Source organism: Erinaceus europaeus, chromosome 18, assembly GCF_950295315.1.
Source record: "Erinaceus europaeus chromosome 18, mEriEur2.1, whole genome shotgun sequence".
Lineage (NCBI taxonomy): Eukaryota > Metazoa > Chordata > Mammalia > Eulipotyphla > Erinaceidae > Erinaceus > Erinaceus europaeus.
In genome coordinates, this window is record NC_080179.1 from 23,689,787 (window position 1) to 23,712,590 (window position 22,804).

The 22,804-nt window shown below is 38.1% G+C and overlaps 1 protein-coding gene across 6 annotated transcripts in view; it reads right to left on the reverse strand.

Annotated features, from left to right (window-relative positions):
• The window catches only part of B3GALT1 (beta-1,3-galactosyltransferase 1), a 692,162-nt gene that overhangs the window by 456,574 nt on the left and 212,784 nt on the right, over nucleotides 1–22,804 (reverse strand). For 3 of the 6 annotated variants that reach the window (XR_009545942.1, XR_009545936.1, XM_060177773.1), the window contains exon 2: nucleotides 17,077–17,174. The gene's annotated coding sequence lies outside the window, so the exon portion shown is untranslated. Of the gene's footprint in view, nucleotides 1–17,071; nucleotides 17,175–22,804 lie in introns of all 6 variants that reach the window. The other 3 variants (XR_009545943.1, XR_009545937.1, XM_060177774.1) reach the window with 1 other exon arrangement.

The following is a 22,804-nucleotide window of genomic DNA, read 5'->3' on the forward strand; positions in this document are numbered from 1 at the left end:
TTCATGTATAGTGAAGCAGGTCTGCAGGTGTCTCTCCGTCTTTCTTCCTTCCCTGCCCCTCTTGACACCTGACTATCTCCATCAAATAAAAATTTTTAAATGGGGCAGAGGGTAGATAGCATAATGATTACGCAAACAGACGTTCATGCCTGAGGCTCCAAAGTCCCAGGTTCTATCCCCCATACCACCATAAGCCAGAGCTAAACAGTGCTCTGGTAAAATAGTAATAGTAATAGTAATAATAATAATAATAATAAATTTAAATTAAAAATACTAGCAAAGTTCCAGAGTTTCTTGTACTAGGAGAAATATGTATTCTAAAGAGAATGGGCAAGCTCCTTGTAGTCTCAGAGATTAAAATAATAATAGCTTATTATTATTATAACCCAGGTAGTTGGGGCTTGTTATTCTTCAAAACTCCAGTGCTTAGGACCTACCATAATATACTTAACTTCACTATAAAAACTAGTTATTTAGGACATAGCTACCCTCACCCCTATCAAGCTCTTCCTAGGGTTCCTTACTTAAAACTTCTTAAATGCTTGCTGAACCTATAGCGCTAGGTATAGCAAGATAGTCCAGGTATGCTCAAATCAAAAGAAGATCCTGCAGTGTACAGAACAAATATAAAGGAAAAGAAAAATTCTAAACATCATGTCTGTGACACCCCAAGAGAATTTTTCCAGATTAGTTATTACTTTGAGTGGTAAAATAAAACAGAGAATATTAAAGTCATACTTTAAAAATGACACTGAAGAAGATCGATTCATAAATTTTCTGGTCATCATTTAATGAGCACTTTAACAATTTCTAGGGAATTATTCTTGTCTTCTGTCTTCTATAACTGATGGTTTGGTAAATAAACCCATCAAGTGCTCAGTCTGTTAAATTAAAACTGACAGGGGTTGAGAAAGCCTTTGTAAAACTGTGTCTTCTACCCTGACTGTTCTCACAGGCTTTTAACAGCAGCTATTAAATTGTTCCAGTGAGGCTATTGTGACATTAAGTGGAAGTTTTCCTTAGAAAAATTCAGATGCATGAAGGTGAAATAATGTTTCCAAAGCAACAAAAGCTGTTTTAAGTGTCACAGCGGAAACCTAACAGAAAATCATCAAACATCTCGCTCTGCTTAGAACTTCACTTCTTCCTTTGGAACTTATTCTGTGTCTTAGTTGCTGTTTTTTTGTTTGTTTTTGAGGGTGTATATATATATATATATATATATATATATATATATATATATATACTACAATTTAGTCTTACACACACAGACACACTTGCAAACACATGCACATATTCATACAGATGCATACACGTAATTCACCACCACTTCCAAAGTTACCTAAATTATTGTCCTGGTAGAAAGGATAACCAAGTTGTGTTTAGGTTTCAGTCTGGTCAGATTTTCTCAACTGGTTCACTTATTTCCTCCACCCAAATCACTCATTTGCTGCTTCTTGCCAGGGTGGAAAAACAACTTATTTTCATATTTTAACATATATGTTTGTTACATTATGACAAAATGTTACTTCCTGTCTTACTCTGTTTCTACAAAGCATATAAGATCTAATACATTTTTGGACACTGAAGGGTTTTTTTAAACCATGTCCACCTCTATGCTTATAAAACTAGGCTTTATGCTATTGATAACTTTATAGCTAATTCAAGTAAGATTTCTCATTTTGAAATGGTCACTTCTTGCATTGCTAGACTTATAGTCAAATACTATAATTCAACTCCCTCTCTATGAAATAGGCCAACATTTGCTTCAGTAATGATTCTTTTTTAGAAACAGTAATTTCACTTTTTCATAGACTCTGAAAATAATGGTGACCATGAGAGAAAAAGTGAGGGAGCATGAGGATAGTTGGAGGGGCACAGAAAGTTTGCTGATGGGAACAGTGAATGACAAATACACACAAAGATGTGGGGAAATGAAATTCCTTGAACATGGATAAATGTCAATGGAGCCAAAGCTCCTGGTACCTAAGCATATAGCCACCACTAACTGGTGCATGATATGAATGAGGGGGTGCATAGTTTGCTGATAGCCCCCTAAGAATGCCATTTAGGACACATTAGTGGGGTTGTCTGCCCAGGAAAGGCATATTGGCATCATCTTAGTATTTTTCAACTTCTATCTATGAGTGAGATCCACCCCATATTTGTCTTTCTCTTTCTGGCTTAACTCACTTAACATGAATCCTTCCAGCTCCATCCAAGTTGAGGTGAAGAAGGTGAATTCACCATTTTTAATAGCCAAGTAGTATTCCACTGTGTGTATATATACCACAATTTACTTAGTTACTCACCAATGTGTCCAGAACTCTACCTCCCCAGAACCCTACTCTATTAGGGACTGTTAGAGCCAGGCTGGGAGTATGGATTGACCTGTCAACACCCATGTCTAGCAGAGAAGCAATTACAGAAACCAGACCATCGACCTTCTCCACCCCATAAAGGTCTTTGGTCCATATTCCCTAAGGGATAAAGAATGAGGAAGTTTCCAGTGAAGGGGATGGGATATGACATGCTGGTAGTGGGAGTTGTCTGAATTATGCCCCACAATTATCTCCACAATCTTGTCTATCAGTATTACATCACTAATAATAAAAAAGAATCTAAAAAAAAAAAAAGAAAACAGACTGGACTTGGTGTATTGCACCAAAGTAAAAGACGTGTATGTGTGTGTGTGTGTGGGGGGGATTGAGGTCCTGGAGCATGATGGCAGAGAAGGATCTAGAGAGGATTGAATTGTTATGTAGAAAACTGAGAAATGTTACACATGTATAAAAGACTGTATTTTTACTGTTGACTGTAAACCATTAATCCCCCAATAAATAAAATTTAAAAAGAATGCTATTAGAAAAGACCTTGAATGATACTTTGAGGAGACTTCCTTTATCAGTGGTGCCACCCTATGAAGATTACACTATTCATTTGTTCCCCTTGTCAAACTCTTTTGCTGACATGAACTGTCTCAAAATTCCTTTGAGTAATTGTGATAACTAATAAAGGGCAGGTGAACCAATGGATAGGGCTTCACAACTTAATCATTTTCAGATGAGTAAGTCAATGAGACAGATTTGGGCCTCTTAAGTCCAAGACAGAGTCTTAAATAATATTTTATTGTTTCTGCACAGTAACCCCCACACAGAGCCACATCTATATATGCAAAACTCTATTCCTTATACCTAAAATAGACATACTAGCTTTTTCCAAAACGGAGACCCCAAATCTTCATCTGCAATATTCTAGCCTTTAGGTTCATGATTAGTCAATAATTGTTTGGCTTTATATGTTAACTTTTTTTTTCTAGCCACCAGGTCCTAGAAGCTACCATGATGCCAACTGTACTTTCTACCAGATGACCCCACCAATGTGTCCTGGAGCCCCTGCTTCCCTAGAGCCAGACCTTCCACCTAGTGTACACCATAATGACCCTGGGTCCACACTCCCAGAGGGTTAAAGAATAGGAAAGCTATCAGGGGAGGAGACAGGATAGGTATTTCTGGTGGTGGGGATTGTGTGGAATTGTAACACTCCTAGTCTATGGTCTTGTCAGTGTTTTCACTTAATAAATAAAAATTTTAAAAATGGGAGTTGGGCATTAGCACAGCGGGTTAAGCACATGTGGTGCAAAGCCAAGGACCAGCTTAAGGATCCCGGTTTGAGCCCCCGGCTCCCCACCTGCAGGGGGTCGCTTCACAGGAAGTGAAGCAGGTTTGCAGATATCTATCTTTCTCTACCCCTCTCTGTCTTCCCCTCCTCTCTCCATTTTTCTCTGTCCTATCCAACAACAATGACATCAATAATAACTACAACAACTATAAAAACAAGAACAACAAAAGAGAAATTAATAAATATTTAAAAATTAAAAAATAAGTATTTTACAATAAAAACTCTATTCCTAATAGAGTTTTGAATCAATTGAATCAATAATAATAACTGTAATAAATTCTCGTGGGGACAGTAGCATATGTCACCTGGTAGGATATATCGGGGCACACACATGACCTTGGTTCAAGTTCTGACAATACATGGGAATGCCCTGGCACCCAGGGAAGCTCAATGCTTTGGTTTCTCTAGCTCTCTGTATCTCTCTATAAAATTAAAATGTAACAGAAAAATTGGATTAGGAGTGGGGAAACTGTGCATACTTTAAGCCCTCGCACTCAGAAGAAAATATTTCATTTTAATTTAGACTCTGAACCTAATAACATTATGTATACACCTATAGATACATATATAAATAAATATGAATATACATTCGCACACTACCTATGAACCACTATATTTTCCCTTTCAAGATTGAGACCAATAATGTTACTGTTAAGACATTTCTGAGACAATGTCTTCTAGGAACAAAAAGTAGTGAAATTTAAGTTGAAACATTAAACCTGGATTTTAAGTTTTCTCACTTAACATATCGCATAATAAAGAATAACAGCAACAAGAAACTTGTACAATTCCAGTTTTTCATTTGTTAACACACTTAACCATAGTAGTAGCAGAACTGAGAAAGAAAAAAGTTATTGAAAAGCAAAAATAATCTCATCACACTCTGATTATCATGTAACAAGAAAGAATCTGTCATTCCGCAAAATACATCTTGGGCAACAAGATTAATTTCATATCACAGGCCCTGGAGGCAGAATGAAAATTACCTTCACGATAAAGACTTTTCCTAAGAAGAATCTTGTCAGTGGAAATGGTAGACAGTAAATAGATAAGTCTCTTCTTTTCACCTATACCCTATTTGGGGGGACTTTCTTCTTGCTAACACTTTCTTCTTCGAGCAGAAGTCTGTACTTGCTCCTGCTGCTTTTCATCAAAGTGCCTAAGGTGCATTAAGTTGCACTCTGTTCTCCTCTACCTAAAGTCCTCTGCATTAGGGCTCAACCTGACGCTGTTGACTGGCTACGGAAGAAGGGCAAACGCTAGAAGAAGAAGAAGGGCACTATCAAGATGTAGTCTAAGACCACACAGGAATTCACTCAGAAGTTCTGGGTCTCTTTCTTATGTATAAGTTACATATGTTATTAATACATTTCTCTTTATTTCTCTTACAGTTCTGACCTGTGCTTGTTTATTTCTCTGGGTTTAGGAGGCCCAGAGGGTTCTGTTCTTGCAGTGATAACTTGTCAGTTCTCCTATACTCAGAAAAATGAATATAAAAATACAGACATCCAGTCACAGAATGACACTTAAAGTTCCCTAAGTCTTACTCACAAACTAAGAGGTTGTTTCAAAATGAGTTCAAATAGCAGTATCACCTATTCCTACTTAAAATGTTAAATATACTTGGGGAAAGTGACACACTGATTTCCGTTCAGATGGCACTATGTCAGACTCACATTGGATCCTACCCTGAATGCAGATTTGAGTGAAGACAGGAATGATGGGAATTAGAAAGGAAGAAGAAACATCTGAAGAAGAGCTAAATATGAATCTCAACTCCTTCAGAATGTTCCATGCCACTCATTCCCTGTATTTCAAATAGTTCCACTGTCTAGCATATCAACTTTAATATATTTTTCTAATTTACTTGCCAGAATAACAATACCATTTATTTTCTTATATTAACATTTCCCCCCCCCCCCGAAGCTGTAGATAGTTCACCTAGTAGTAGTAGTAGTGAACTAGCTGTAGAAGTTCAGACATTATCATGTCCTAGGACCCAGGATCGAGAGCCCCTGGCACAACATAGGGGCGTACCGTACATGGCAGCAAGGTGGTTTCATCAAAAAACAGTGGAGCAGGGGTATGGTGTCTCTCATCTCTCCCCACTGTCTCTTTCCTTCTGTCTCTATCAGAAATTCAAATGGCAAAAGGGAGCAGGGGAATCATGAAGGCATGACACCCCAATATCAAGAAAAAAGTTCTTTCCATTCTTTAAATGGAAAAAAAATCTTCATTTAAAAAGTCTCTAGCTTGTTGCAAAGCACTTTTGCGGGGGTGGAGGGGGCAAGGGGTAGGACTGCTACATAACAGAAAGAAACTTTAAAAAATGAATTTTAAGTTATAACAAAGAGAATAGGAATCAATGCTGATTGTACCAGATCTCTATATTTTTAACTTCTGTTAAGATTTTTATAAAGTGCTTTTTCACTAACACCCTGACAAGTGTACTGAATTATTACTTATTGATATATTTTAAATGTTATAAATTAAAAAAACATGTTAGGGGGTTACTGAATGGCTATTTAATATTGGCAGGTTCTGTTCTTAACTTTCTGATTACCATGCTATTCTGTTTGCCTTTTAAAACCTGAACATCATCAACATGTCCTATAAAAAGACATGGTGCATACATAAAACATAAGCTTGGCTAATGCCTTGCAGAAAATCAGGCTCCAGACCAGGGGATTTCTGCAGACTGAGCAATAATACAACACTCCTGCAAACCATGAGAAGACCTTGGTTCTTCAGCATGTCAATACTGTTCCTTATTGTGAAGTCAGAGCAGATGGGAGGAGCAAAGGGGAAGAAGCCACACACAACTTCAGTTTGAAGCTTAACACATTTAATGCCAGTCTTTGAAAAGTGACGACACTTTTTATCAGCCATATTTCAAAATATTATTAAAATATTGTAATGGAGACTTGAAACCAGATATATTCCTTGTGTAAAAAAAAAATCACTAAATATTGACAGTACCGATTTTTCTTTTTTTCCTTTTTTTTTTTTTTTTTTGCCTCCAGGGTTATCGCTGGGGTTTGGCGCCTGCACTATCAATCCACTGCTCCTGGAGACCATTTTTTGCCCTTTTTGTTGCCTTGTTTTTTTTTTTATCATTATTGTTATCGTTGTCATTGCTGTCATTGTTGGATAGGACAGAGAGAAGTGGAGGGTGGAGGGGAAGACAGACACCTGCAGACCTGCTTCACTGCTTGTGAAGCAACCCCCCTTTATGCCGGGGAGGCGGGGGCTTGAACCAGGATCCTTACACAGGTCCTTGTGCTTCATGCCACGTGCACTTAACCCGCTGCTCTACCGCTCAGTCCCCCAGTACTGATTTTTCATTTGATCCGGTACAAAGAAAAAAAAAATCACTAGCTGGGTTCTTTGTAATTCTGTGTTCTCTATCAACTGAGATGACTTTTTCTAAAATCATCAGTTACCTTTGGAGGCCCAACACTCTTTTTCTCACTCACTTGGCGTGGTATGTATGTATGTATTTCTTTACTTATTTTACCAGAGCACTCACTGTTCATCTCTGGTTTATGGTGGTACTGGGGATTGAATCTGGGTCTTTCGGTGACTCAGCATGGAATGCTTTTTGCAAAACTATTATGCTATGTCCTCAGCCTCTGGTTTTGATTTTTATAATTTACTCTCCTTAACCTTTTTGTTGTTTTTGACATCTGATCTATCTTTTTTTTTTTCTCCAAGCATATCATGCATTACTCCCTTAATAGCAACTATGTACCACATCATATTATATCTGTGGTTTTAACCTACATAGCAGAATGAGACACAATTGGTGACAGTGGAACCGTCACTCAGAGAAATTTATTGACAGAGGTCTATGTACCTCAATTGGACTCTGAATAAACTCTTAAATAAATCTATTTCTTGGCTAAGAGAAATAGCTCACCGAGTAAGGTGTATGGCTTGCCATGCGTGCCACGCAGGTTCAAGAGCCCGCACCACACGCGGGCTGGGAGAAAGCTTCGGTGCTTTCATGCCTCTTATTTCTGTCTCTCCCTTTCTCTGTTTGGAAAAAAAAAAAAGTTGAGCTGCTGTGAGCGGTCACAAAGTCCATAGATGAGGCTCTTGGTAGCAAAAGAAAAAAAATAAATATCTTCTTTTTCTAAGCTTTTTGTTTGTTCACAGCAGTGATTATTTCAGTGGGCAAGCAGAACTATAAAGGAGGAACATTCATTCCAGCAACAAAATCCTGCATTTTGGTAACTGGTCATCAGTACAACTGAGCAATTTTTTATTGGGGTGGTTTCTAACTATAAAATACAGTTGTTTTAAGAGAATCCTAGGGGGCCAGGTGGTGGCACCTGGTTGAGCACACATGTTACAAGGTGCAAGGACCCAGGTTGAAATCCCTGGTCCCCACCTGCAGGGGGAAAGCTTCACGAGTGGTGAAGCAGTGTTGCAGCTGTCTCTCTGTTTCTCTCTCTATCTTCCCCTTCCCTCCCAATTTCTGGCTGTCTCTATCCAATCAATAAAGATTAAGAAAAAACCCTAGACATCTCTCTAATCTATGAACCTTTATTATTCCTTTCCTATATGCCTGGAATGCCCTTTCCTCACACCTGTGCTCAGCTCTCTACTTCTCCACTACACTTCCCCAGCCACCCTACAGAATATTTCGGATGACTGTGCTGCGCATTCTCCTTACTGGGCTCAAATCTGCATCCTTCTATAACACTTTCTTCTTCCAACATATTATGCATGATCCTTATTACATTTATTACTTATATTCCTGATATTTGCTTCTCCAATGGCCTAGCATCCACAAAGTGACAAAAACTTCATAGGAGATTACAAAATATTATGTAAATTGATTTGAGCAACTTGCCTTTATTTTCCTCTACCTTCTTTCTCATCACTGTCAACAGTCTAGTCCAGGTTTCCTCTCATGGTAATTAGCTAATTAGCATGCTAATTGCACCTCTGTTCCTCCTTTCTTTAATCCATCTCCTTTCCTGTTGGCTGACTTTCTTCTTCAAAACACAAAATTATCTTATTATCCTCCTCAGAAATCTTCACTGTTTAAAGAATGATGCAAAAATTCCTCAGTCTGGATTTAGGGCCCTGCTCAGTGTACTACTAAGAACATCCAACCTCATCTCCTCCTACTCTTCAATCAACTTGAGTCAAGGTGATATTGACTGTTTTTCCTACTTAAGAAATATTCTTTGACCTGTTAGTCATAGATACTGCATGGCATAAAACTAATTTACTGTTAATTTAAGCAACATAAGCTAAATAAATATAAGTTAAATAACAGCATTTCTGATCAAAGGAAAAAAAATGAGTCCACAGGAGAGAGGTCCTCAGATATCTGACTAAGATTTGTGTGACCTCTTCCACTGAACTGTCTCTCACCTCTCTGCCTTTTATGGTGCATGAAAGCTGACTGTACCAATGTGTACAAGTTCAAGTTCAACCTACACAGTGATCATTTCTGTTACCAAATGTCATATTTTCTTTCAATTAAAATTAATAATGTTTTGATCTTCCTCAGTTGTATCACTGAATATCTGTCTTCCTTTCCCTTACTTTAAGAAAAAACAATTTATAGACTACACAAATATCCAGTCTCACAGCGCTGAAGCTCCTCTTTTGCCAGAAGTTATCTTTTCCCTCAAAGCCAGAGGCAATTTAAGAAATTAGAAAAAAAAAAAAAAAGCCAGGGATGGGACCTCGGTCTATAGGTAAGTGGAATGAGTTCTAAATTCTCTATTGTAGAAAACAGTTTCAAACCCAACTGGTGTTACTCTGTTACAGGTTTCTCTAAGTTCTTTACTCATTTTCTCATCTTTAGTCATCTGAGCAGCATAACTATTTGATTGCTGAGACATTATCCTTCTGGATAAAAAAGAGTTGAAGTGGTTTAAGTTCTCAAGGCCCTTCTTCTAATCGTTTTCAGGGTACCACCCCCACCTTTAGACTTCAAATGAACTGTGTTAATATAATAACAATCTAGACTTGGACACTATTTTCCTTTGTATGTTATGTTATAGCTCATTCCAGAAATGCATGGAGACATAAACTGTGTTCTCCACAAAAATGCCTGTTAGTCAGTAAAGCAGTATAATATTTGAAACATTCCCAGTTGAGGGTCCCCACTTAGATCTTTTAAACATAAATCACTTGTTTAGTTTTTAAGAATGTTACATTTTTAAACATCTCACCAATGATGGGTTTCACTGTAGATAGTTTACTATGGGTTAAAAAAAATAGTAGAATCTCAAAATACTTTTTGACTTGAAAAAGATACTAAAATTCATGACCAAAGCTTCTGATTCTGTATATTACTAATTTGCTTTACCTGGGATTTATATCCTAGCTGATCGGTGAGTATCATATAAACTTTTAGAATTTAAAGCACTTAAAATTTCACCACATATGCATGTACATGTTATGTGAGAATAGTCACATCAAACAGATTCACAGTCCTCTTTTTAATTTTTTCAAGTGAGGAGTTAATGATTCACAGCAATTATCTACACATGGGTACAATTTTCCATTTCCTTATAACAGATGTCTGAAAAATACTCTCACACCCCAACCTAAGACTCTAAGCTCTTGTCCCCCTCCCAAGCCTCACTCATGCATTTGTTCCCCAGAGTTCCTTGCTTTTCTGTAGTTCACACCCCCCTGTCCAAGTCTCACCATGTGTTTTCCCTTTCTGACTGAGTAGAATTCTACCTACATAGGAAACCATGCAGTATTCAGCCCTCTAAAGTGAATATGCCATTCTATTCTCTTCTTGCTTCTAAGTTTGCGATGAGAAATCTGATAAAAGCCTGATTATTCTACCTCTGTATATCAAATTCTTCTTGTTTTGTAGACTGCAATCTTTTCTCCTTGTCTTTGTTTTTTTGATAGTGTTAAGACAGTGTGTCATGGTGTGGTTATTTGGGATTCAGAGGCTTTGGTGTTCCTTCAGCTTCCTGCATAACTATGTTCTGAACATTGCCCAGGTGTGGAATTTTGTTTTTGCTATGATTGTTTTGAATATATTCTCTGTCCCTTCTTTTCATCCTCAGGTATCCCAATAACTCTCACATTCTTTGTTCTGATGGAGTCTGTTATGTCACAGAGAATTGCTTCAATATTCATGATCATTTCCTTTTCAGCAGCTTTGCACTCTGAGAGTGTGGTGGTTTTATTTTCTAGCACTGATATTCTGTCCTCAAGCTGATTTATTCTACTTACTAGTTCTCTCGTGTATTCCCTAACAGGATTCAAAATTTCTTTCATAACCTGTAGCTCTGTTTAGAGTTTTCTTTTGTGTGTTTTGTAGCCCTTTAGTGAAATGATTTCTGAATTTGTGTCGGCATATTATAATTGGAACTTTGAATAGCCTTCATAATAAGCTTTCTGATTTCAAACTCAGACATTTTTTCCATATCTTTGTGAGTTTGTTTAGTTGAGTTATTTTCTTGATTTAGCAAAGTGTGTTCAGGTGGCATTCTGGATACATTGTTTATCTGCCATGGTTGGTGAGCTAGGAGAGAATCTTCCCTGTTACCTTTGGCTGGTTCAGACAGAAAAATTCCAACTGCAGATGTGGGGAGATAGCACTGTTTTGAACCCAGCAATTTTACCTGTTTTAGACTGTATCCTGACCTCTGGTCACCCTCTGCGGCTGTCAGGTAGGTAGTACAGTCACCTGCTTTCTCAAGGATGAGCCTGTGTTCCAAAATGGCGCCATCTGCTGCCCACCAGCTTTGACTTCCATTTCAAGCTGCCTTTGTCTCAAAGATTTTTTCCCTTTCCCCTTTCCGAAATGTGCCTGCCTGCACCCACCTGTGGTTCAGTAAGTTTCTTCAACCTTTGCAGATTGTTATGTGAGATTTTAGGTGCTTTTTGATGTTGTTGTATCTGGTTGTTTCAGGCCAACATTTTTCTATCCCTGTTACTCCATGGCTACATCCAGATCACCCCATAATTCTCTTTTGACAAAGAATTATATCAGAACCTTATTGCTTCACTCTCAAAGCAATACAAAATAACATTTACTTGTTATGGTGCTACTACTTAATCTAATAATTTCTCCACTCTGGACTTCTTAGTTATTTGTCATTTTCTCTATAATTATAAAATCATAACTAACTAACTAAATAATTCATTGAACACTGATATAATATGTCTTACCTATTTAGAAATTTAATCTATTGTATACTGTACAATTTTATTCTATTTTACATGTTCTAATCTCACACAAAAGTTTGTGTTAGAGAATTAGTTTCAGACTCTAAAGTAAATCTTCCATTAACTATAGCAAAGGTTATGAACTCACAGAATCTTATAGTAGCATTCCCTTGACTCCTATTTTTGGACCCAAACTTCCTAGAAACCTAATATACTGGGTGATTTCTAATATCAAACACATTACAGGGAGAACTATAAATGGTATGTATAGATCAGTGTTATTTGTTGTTGTTATTAAGTGTGCTCTGTATGCCATGTAAAATAAAAGAGCCTGGGTGCTTCAAATTACTTAGTTATATTTAGATGTATTGTTTAAGAAAAGAAAACTTCAACAAAAACTTAAAATTATTTCTATGGATAGAAGTGTCAAAAAGAAGTTTTTTACTTGCTAAAATATAAAGGCATTTGCAACCTAGATTTAAAGTAAATGAAGATGGACTAGAAGAGGCATGGCTATGGAGTATCAGCAGCTGAGTTTTGCTCTCCCAGATCAACTAGGCAAAACAACAAAGATCACCTGAAAACTCTACAATATACATCCAGGATCTCTTCAAAAACTTACCAAGCTATAGGTAAGTACAAACACGTGGACATGGAGCAAATCCCAAAACTAAAAGGCCAAACTCTGGGATGGCTGGTGCCAGATGGGTAGTTTGACAGTGAAGTGTGCCAATTCCCATCCATGTTTAAGAAATGATGGCTTAAAAAAGAAAGGGGGAGTTGGGCGGTGGCGCAACGTGTTAAGCACACGTGGCGCAAAGCACAAGGACCGGCAGAAGGATCCCGGTTCAAGCCCCCGGCTCCCCACCTGCAGGGGAGTCGCTTCACAGGCGGTGAAGCAGGTCTGCAGGTGTCTATCTTTCTCTCCCTCTTTCTGTCTTCCCCTCCTTTCTCCATTTCTCTCTGTCCTATCCAACAACGACATCAGCAACAACAACAATAAGAACTACAACAATAAAACAAGGACAACAAAAGGGAATAAATAAATAAATATAAAAAAAAGAAAGGAAAATCACCTAAGCCACAGGTGAGTACAGACATATGAGGCTTGAGAAGAGAAAGGAGGTGCATGAGTGATTTCTAGGACAGAAAACCAGTGCTAAGAGACAGCAGGTATCAGGGTAAATTGGCAGTTGAGATATACGAACAAAAAGGCTGTTTAAAAAAAAAACTGTTAAAACACACACAGACACACACACACACACACACACAGACACACACACACACACACACACACACACACACACAAATACCTAAGAAATCACCAGTTTACAATTGTGACTTCTTTAAGTCTCCACTGCTGTTGTCCCACAGTTGCTGGAACAGAAGCAGAGTCCCTCTATTGACATGTAAGTCACAGAACTGTCCCAGTGACTAAGGATAAAAACCTCCCCTCCCCTACCAAGACATATAACAAGGGAATGGAACACTTTAGACACAGTGCCTCCTATTGGCACAACAATGAAATCCACACTAAATGAGGAAACAGAAATACAGGACAGCAATGAAAAAAAAAAAACAACCCCAAATGACCAGACAGAAATAGATCTACAAAACATAACAGAGAGGGAGAGAGTTTAGAAAATTCACTATGACATCAATTCAAGAGACTAACGTTAATATTCAAGAACTAAGCGATCATTTACCAAAGAATTATAAAGTACAGAAAAAAAAAAAAAAACTCCAAAGATGCAGGACCTAAAGGACACTTCGAATGCACTTTTTAGGTTGAGTTAAGAGACCTGGAAAGTAGACTTAACCAGGTGGAGGAGAGAACATCAACTCTTGGGAGAGGAAAGTTTTTGAAAAAATGATGCACTTCTCAATGAGATAGAAAACTCCATCAGAAAGATGAACTTCAGAGATATTGGGATCCCTGAGGAAGAAGAAATAGAAAGAACAGAGAACATATTCAAAGAAATGTTTATAGAGAATTTTCTACAAGATGCTGACCAGACTTCCCTGGACAGATGACCCCATCAATGTGTCCTGGAGCTCCACTTCCTCAGAACCCCACCCTACTAGGGAAAGAGAGAGGCAGACTGGGAGTATGGACCAACCAGTCAACGCCCATGTTCAACAGGGAAGTAATTACAGAAGCCAGACCTTCTACCTTCTGCAACCCACAACGACTCTGGATCCATACTCCCAGAGAGAGAGAGAATGGGAAGGCTATCAGGGGAGGGGGTGGGATGTGGAGATCGGGTTATGGGAATTGTGCGGAATTGTACCCCTCTTATCCTATGGTTTTGTTAATGTCTCCTTTGTTAAAAAAAAAAAAAGAAGCAATTACAGAAGCCAGACCTTTCAGCTTCCCATAAAGAATTTTGGTCCATGCTCCAGACGGGTAAAGTCTGAAAAGCTTCTAATGGAGGCAGTGGGACAAACTATGGTGGTAGGAATCGTATGGAATTGTATCCCTGTTATCTTAAAATTTTACTAATCATTATTAAATCACTAATAAAAATCTAAAAATGAAAGCACAATATATCTCTTTTCTCTGTAGTTCTACTACTGATGCAATTCCATTCAGTACATGAAATTTCTGGTGTATTCTAGTTCGTTTTCTTTTTTTTTTAAATATATTTTTTTATTTATTTATGAGAAATGATAGGAGAGAGAGAAAGAACCAGACATCACTCTGGCACATGTGTTGCCAGGGACCGAACTCAGGACCTCATGTTTGAGAGTCCAAAGTCTTATCCACTGTGCCACCTCCCGGACCACTCTAGTTTGTTTTCTTTAAGCAGATGTTAAATATGCTATTTTGATCATTAAATAAAATTATTTACATGATTTAAAATATATTCCTATTCACAAACTAAAATACTTTCTTATATCTTTATGTGATTCTTAATATATGTCTACGATTTTTGGTGTCTGGCTATATGTTAATCACACAACACATGTTTACCTATGTGCTAGATAAAAACAAAAAAAAAAAACCCAAAAACTCCATGGCCAGAACTGAGTCAAGATCCTTTCAGTCTTTTTTTAATTTATTTTTTATTGATTTAATAATGATTGATAAGACTGAAGGATAAGAGGGGTGTAATTCCACACAATTCCCACCACCAGAGTTCAGCATCCCATCCCCTCTATTGGAAACTTTCCTATTTTTTACCCCTCTGGGAGCATCGACCCAGGCTCATTATGGAGTGCAGAAGTGGAAGGTCTGGCTTCTGTAATTACTTCTCTACTGGACTTGGGAGCATTGGCAGGTCAATCTATACCCCCAGCCTATTTCTATCTTTCCCTAGTGGGGTAAGACTCTGGAGAAGTGGGGCTCCAAGACATACTGGTGAGGTTGTCTTTCCAGGGAAATCAGGTTGGAGTCCTTTTTTCTTTCTTTTTTTGGTTCCAGAGTTATTGCCAGGGCTTGGTGCCTGTACTAGAAAGGAATCCACTACTCCTAGATGTCATCTTTTTTCCATTGTTGTTGTTGGATAGTACAGAGAGAAATTGAGAAAGGAGGGGAAGACAGAAAGGGGAAGTTAAAGAGAGACACCTGTAGACCTACTTCACTACTTGTGAAGTGACTCTTCCACACACAACCCCCCAGAGGCTCAAACCGGGATCTTTGCTCAGGTCCTTGCACTTCACATTATGTGCGCTTAAAGGTATGCGCTACCCTCCCCCCCCCCCCCGCCCCGCCCCGCCCCCTGTCCTTTTTTAAATTAGGATCTTGATTACATTCTCTTCTAGATCTTAGTCAAGTTTTAACAAGGATTTTGCTGAGTCTGTTTAGTGAAAATCCTCCTCCCTTGCTATTTAATCAGTCTCCACACCCCAACCTCCACCCACCCACCCCCGTTGTCTCCCTATCTTACCACCCTGTTGAATAGATCCAACTAGAATCCTGTTGAGTAGATCCAACAAAATTTTCTACCCTAAACTCAGTAAATTTCAATCCATGGGTTCCCAGACACTGTTCCTTGGCTATAAAACTCCACATGTCTGTATTGTATTTGGAGTGGAGATCATTTTTTCCCCCACAAGTGGAAAACATCATTGCAGAAGTTCCATTGGAATTGTCTTTACACCTGCCTTTAACAACTGGCATTAAAATGTTTTCTTTAACATAACCATTATGCTGTGTTTAAAGACAGATTAATAGAAAGAGTAGTCTTTACATCAGAGAAATTAATCCTCCTGCTTAATAGTCTATATCAAGATTCATAGAAAGAGTAGTCTTTACATCTGAGAAATTAATCCTCCTGCTTAATAGTCTATATCATCAGAAATGCTTAAAAATGAAGTACAAACATATTTAAAGGGAAATGTGTCAATCATACAGAAAATTACTGTAAAATGAAAAACTATGAAGCTCCTCCTATAACGATATTTACATGACTGACTTAAGTAAATACAAAAAAAGCAGGAATGCTTGATTTGATGTAGCTTACATATAAAACTCATAGGCCACCAAGGAATCCTCCCAGATCTGAAATGTTCCTATGGCCCCTGAAGGAGAGGGGTCCTTGCGCTAATGGAAAGAAAATAAGAAGCTATTGGGACTTTGGTTTAATATCTAGGTACAAAATCAGAGATATTGGTATGTAAAGTTAACATCTTGTGAAAATTTAGGACTCCAATAAACAAGTTTTATATTTCTAAGAAAATTCTCTCTATTTACAACCCCCAACCATTGAGCTACAGAAATTCAGGAGACATTTGGTTTTCTTTTCAAAAGTCCTAAAAATCCTTCTATTGTTTTCAGCGGATTTCTCCAAAACAGTGGTTTACAGACGTACTAAGATTTGATGCCTCAGCCTTGGAGCTGATTTGATGCTGCAGAGCAATGCCAAGAGTTTCTGGTCATGGGCAGGCTCTGCAGTGTATTGCAGGCATAATGTTACTGTCTTCTATGCACAACAAGAAAAAGGCTGAGATTCTCCTAATGATGTTTTAATAAAAAATAGTCTGATTGATGCTTAAAAGTTCCCAATTTTTTCTAGATATCATCCTACTTCAAAGGGAAAGATAATAATATTCCCCAAAGACTTATTTCTGAACACATTTCACATGAAAACACAGCATAAACTACAACACAAAATAGACACAAATTTAAAGGCTCCTTGATAATGATGACAATGATGCCTATTACTATATTAGCATTTCATTACATTTCAAAGACTATAGAACCAAAAATAGGAATAGCTGGTACCTTACAGTGAACACTTTTGTACTCCTCTCGGGGTAAAGGGCTCCTGTCTTCACACAGTCCTACCACACTGGACTGAACAGTTCTTGAAGTGCCTCTAATGGACCTAAGGGAAAAAAAAAACATAAATAACCATAAGGTGCTTCACTTAACCTTAATATTTTTCCAGATAGTTCTGTTTCTCTCTTTTGAAAAACACTTTTTTATTTATGAAGAATGATAGGCAGAGAGAGAGAGAAAGGAAGAACCCAACATCACTCTGGTACATGTGCTGCCAGAGACTGAACTCCGGACCTCATCCTTGAGAGTCCAACACTTTATCCATTGTACCACCTCCCAGACCACCGAGAGACTGATTCTCTGTTTCGTGAAAATATCCACATGCCTCACTTTTTAAAATTTATTTTATTTATTTATTTTATTATTAGTTTAGAAGAAGAATCAGCATTTAGAGAACATTTAATTGAAAAAATGAAATATTTATTATTTTTTTATTATCTATCAATTTATTAGATAGAGACAGTCATTAGATCGAGAGGGAAGGGAGGGATGGAGAGGGTGAGAGACAAAGCGACACCTGAAGTACAGCTATACCACTTGTGAAGCTTTTCCCTTGCAGGTAGGGACTGGGGGCTCGAACCTGGGTTCTTGTGCATTGGAACATGTGCTGTCAACCAGGTGTGCCACCACTCCCCCCCCCCATGAAATATTCGAAGTCTTGCCCTTATCCATCTTTGAACGAAGGTCATTTTTTAACTGTTGTGGCCTCACATAAATTAGTTTCCATGATTATTTACTTTAGGTCACGATGTTAGTTTTTATCCCATTCAAATGTTTCTGCAAAAGAAGCTGAAAATTGCTAGTTTTATACAGTCCTGTTCATGACTTTGCTGACTACTTTATTGCTTTACGTTGCTATGAAATAAACTAACAGAGTCTGGTCCCTAATCTAATTTTTTTTTTCTGACCTAAAATCCCTAACCAGAGTCCTAAGTACCCCAAGTCTATACCAATACTGGGCCAAGTCAGTGAAAAGTGCACTCTGCCAGCATGTTCTGTGAGATAGATCCTTATCACCTCAAATTTGCAGGCATCCTTCTTTACAAATAGCAAAGAAAATAAGCTGGCTTTGGGCAGTCGATCATGGACTGCTCTAATTGGATGAATCCATTTTCTACAGGCTTTACTTGGTAAGTCTCTTTCTGATTGCCTCCATACTGACTAGAATTCTTTGCAAACCACCTCTGTAATTTTATTCAAGTTTCAATGTCCATACCCTAAAGAGTTGTGTTATGAAAAAAAATTTTAAAAGAATCTTTCAGTGGAGAAAAAAAAAAAACCCTCTAATTTTGGGATTTTTCTTAACTTCTTCAACCTGCTACTCACTCACAAGTTATTTGCCTATGGATCAGGCTTGAAGATAAAGGAAACCAAGGTGAGGTGCTGTGTAACACATGGAGGTGTGAGGAGGAACATGCTGTTCTAGAAAGCATGTCTCCTTTGATTGACTGATGAAGCTTGTCAGGTGACCTAACTGTACTGGAGGTTCACTCAGCAATGATATAGTTGGGCGGTGCCTCTGATCCCTATTTTAAGAATCTTGGGCAGGGGGGAGACAGCATAATGGTTATGCAAACAGACTCTCATGCCTGAGGCTCCTAAATCCCAGGTTCAGTCCCCCGCACCACCATAAACCAGAGTTGTTCAGTGCTCTGGCATTTTTCTCTGTGTATGTGTGTGTCTCTATCTGAATCTCTCTCAAATAAATAAAATAAATAAAAAATTTTAAAAAAAGAATCTTAAGCTACAAATCTTTGGAATTCGTCTGTACAGTTGGTTAAAGATCAAGGCTGGTGGGACCAATAAACACTCTAAGGAGACAAATGCAGTAGTTTCTTTCTTTCTTCTTCTTTTATTAATAACAAAGTTCTTCCTTATCACTCTCACTATTATTAACATGAGTAATTTCTTGATTCCCAATAATCCAATTAAATATCAATGAAGGATGATATAGGAAAATCTGAAAACCTTAAAGCTAAATAAAACAATACATCAAAGAGGAGACATGTTATGGCTACAAATTTTTATAAAAGGGAAAAAAAAAAGGTGACAAACTTTGAAAGATTAATTGGAAGGTACTGAGGAGTGGCATACCCAGTTGAGTGCACATGTTACCATGTGCAAGGACGAGCTCAGGCCCTTACTCCCTACCTGCAGGGGTAAATTTCACAAAAGGTGAAGCAGGTTTTCAGGTGTTTATCTCTTTCCATCTCTGTCTCCTCTCCTCTCAAATTTTCTCTGTCCTATAAAATAGAGGAAAAAATGATTGCCTGTACCAAGCCCCACAATAACCCTGGTGGCAATAAAATAAAATAAAATAAAATATTAACTGGAAAAAGCGCTATGTGAGAATTTGAAAGGGCCATGAAAAAAATTCTATATCTTAAGTGAGAGTGGTTACAATGGCATATGAATGTGAAAAAGTTTCTCTGTAGTCAAAAATCTCTTTTAATTTTAAGGCGTGTCTTAGGAAAAAGCAAACAGCAAGACTTCTAAGTTTGGGAATGATTTTGATCAGAATTTTTTTTAATATATTTATTTATTTTCTCTTTTGTTGCCCTTGTTGTTTTTCAAAGCTGTTGTAGTTATTACTCTTGTTGTTACTGATGTCGTCATTGTTAGGACAGAAAGAAATGTAGACAAGAGGGGAAGATAGAAAGGGGAGAGAAAGAGAGACACTTGCAGACCTGCCACACTGCTTGTGAAGTGACTCCCCTGCAGGTGGGGAGCTGGGGCTCAAACCAGAATCCTTATGCTGGTCCTTGGGCTTTGTGCCACTTACTCTTAACCTGCTGTGCTACCTCCTGACTCCCTATTTTGATCAGAAACTTAGAATGGATCTATCTTCTTGGGCATGGACAAAATATTTATGTATTCACTTAATAAAAATATGTTATACACCAATATATCCCAAATTAAAACAGATTCAGAGTGCTAAGAAAAATAATAGCAAAATGAACAGTTTCTGCAGTAGAGGCTAGAGTCTTTTTGGAGATATACAGATAATTAAGATAGATAAAACAAAACATAATGGCCTTAATGTTGAAAAAGAAAAAGGGAGTTATGCTTTAACCTGTGGTTTAAACCAACACAGAAATGATTATATTTTATGCTAAATCCCAAACTAATCACAGCTGAAAATATTGCTGTGTGCCAAGTCACTGCAAGTTGTAAGAGTGATTAAAGCAAGCTATATAATGTATTCATGTTAATACAAACCAACATCCTTTTTTTTTTCAATTCTAGTTTTAAAAGATCTCAAAGTATTTTTTATTTCACTTGGACACTGGCCTTTAGAATAATTAGGTCTTCTACACCCTACGACAATTTATCTATTAGGCTGTTTGTAAGGATAGCATGGTGTTAAGTTACATGACCCTCTTTCCAATGAGCAAATTCCAGCTGGCAAGACAGGTGCATCTACTTCTGGTGACTTCACTGCCAATGAGGCATTTGCAGGCTCTCCTAATAACAACCACTGAGAGTAATCATGATAAATTCAAGTTTGTGTGTGTCAAGGGCAGTACTTTATGGAAAAGTACAGCCAGAAACATATCAGTATTTCACTATACCATCATTAAGATAGATATATTTCCCCAAACACTTTTAAGTGAAGTCTCTCTGTGGTCTTAATTTTTTAAAAACATATTTTGACTATGTGAAACAATTTTAAATATTTCTTTATTTATTCCCTTTTGTTGCCCTTGTTGTTTTATTGTTGTAGTTATAATTGTTGTTGCTCTTGATGATGTCGTTGTTAGATAGGACAGACAGAAACGGAGAGAGGAGGGAAAGGCAGAGAGAGGGAGTGAAACACCTGTAGACCTTTTTCACCACTTGGGAAGCGAACCCCCTGCAAGTGGGGAGTCTGGGACTCGAACCAGGATCCTTGTGTCAGTCCTTGTGGTTTGCATCATGTGTGCTTAATACGCTGTGCTACCTGACTCCCCAATTTTAAATATTTTACTTAAAAATCAAGTCATTGAGGTGGAGCCAAGATGGCGACTTGGAAACCACAGCTGCTGTGAGCTCCAGAAACAAAGCATCTGACAACCTAGGAGTCTCTGGATAGAGTAGGATACTGGGCCATCAGTAGGAGTCCTATAACCCATTCTTGGGCTGGCAATCAGAGGCCAAAAGGACAAAGAAAGGAAAATCTTTGGCTTATTTCTGAAGTCACCCCTCCCCCCCCCCCAGAAACAGCTGGATAGCAGCTCCTACCAGGCTTCCTGCTGAGCTATTTTCTTTACCAAGATTCCTGGCTCACCAGGGCTATCATTCCAAGCTTTTTTCTTTTAGTTTTCCTCCTCTCTCTCTCTCTCCTCTCTCTCTCTCTCTCTCTCTCTCTCTCTCTCTCTCTCGCTCTCACTCTCACTCTCTCTCCCTCTCTCCTATTGGTATGTTCCCTTCCCCCCAACCTCTGAGAAGAATTGGTTTGCCCCTTGCTAGTTCTTTCTCCCCGCCCCTATGCTAAGGACGGGCAGAGTCCCAGCAGCAGAAAGAGGATGATGGAGAAAAGCACATGGTGTGGTGATTTGCCCTTTCGTGAATAAAGATTAAACTGCATTCTCAGCCCAAGCCGTGTGTCTCTGGTTGTTTCTGTTACCTGCCCGTGAAGCCAGCCCGGATAAAACAACACTCTCCCTCTCTCTCCCTCTCTCTCCCTCTCTCTCCCTCTCTCTCCCTCTCTCTCCCTTTCTCTCTCCCTCTCCCTCTCTCTCTCTCTCTTTCTCTCTCTCTATCTCTCTCCCCCTCTCCCTCTCCCTCTATCTCTATCTCTATCTCTCTTTTCTTTTTAGGTGGCTGTAGCCCTATTTGAGTGACAAAATACCTATACCTGACCAATCAGAGTCTCAGCCCTGCATGGGAAAGACTACCTGGAGATTTATTTATTTATTTATTTATTTGGATACTTCTTATAATTGGCTGTCTTTGCTCAGACTGCCTGTAGTCCAAGCAGCAGGCTGACTGGTAGGGTATTTTACTCTATTTTATTTTATTATTACTATTACTATACATACTTGTCCCTTTTCACTTCTTTTTCTTCAAGTTGACCAAAATTAACTATTGTTGTTTTTTCCATTGATAGGTCACTAGGAGTCCTAGCCATTGTGGGAGGAACTTATTTCCTTCTACCTCTTCCTTCAACTCGCCATTGTCTTTCCTCCTAGATAATTAAAAGAAAAAAAAAAACTCCTTTCACTGCTCTTTTTTTTTTCTTCCTTCTTTTGCTTTCTGAATTCACTGATACTCATTTGTGAATTATTTTGGAGAAGAAATCTGACTCAGACTGAACTCTCTCTGTGTGTGCCTCTCTTTTTTCTCCTTCCCTTTCTCCTCTTGCTATCCCTAGAATTTATAGTGGACAGTAGATTTGCATAATTGTCTATTCTTGCTCTCCCTTTTTTCCTTTCTTTTTCTTTTGATTTTTGTTGCTATTTTTTCTTGGACTTGAGGTGTTGTTTGGCATTGGTTGAACTGCATTAATCCTTGCTTCACTTGCGATTGTTGTACTTTCTGAGGTTTGTGACTGCATTTGTGAAAAGTCTTCAGTATAGAGTGGCTAGTACTCAAAAAACACAACTGAAGAATGACAGAACAGAAGAATACAAACCACATTAATTTAAAAAAATGGTTAAATCAAGAGCAAATAAAACAGCTACCACAATGAATCAG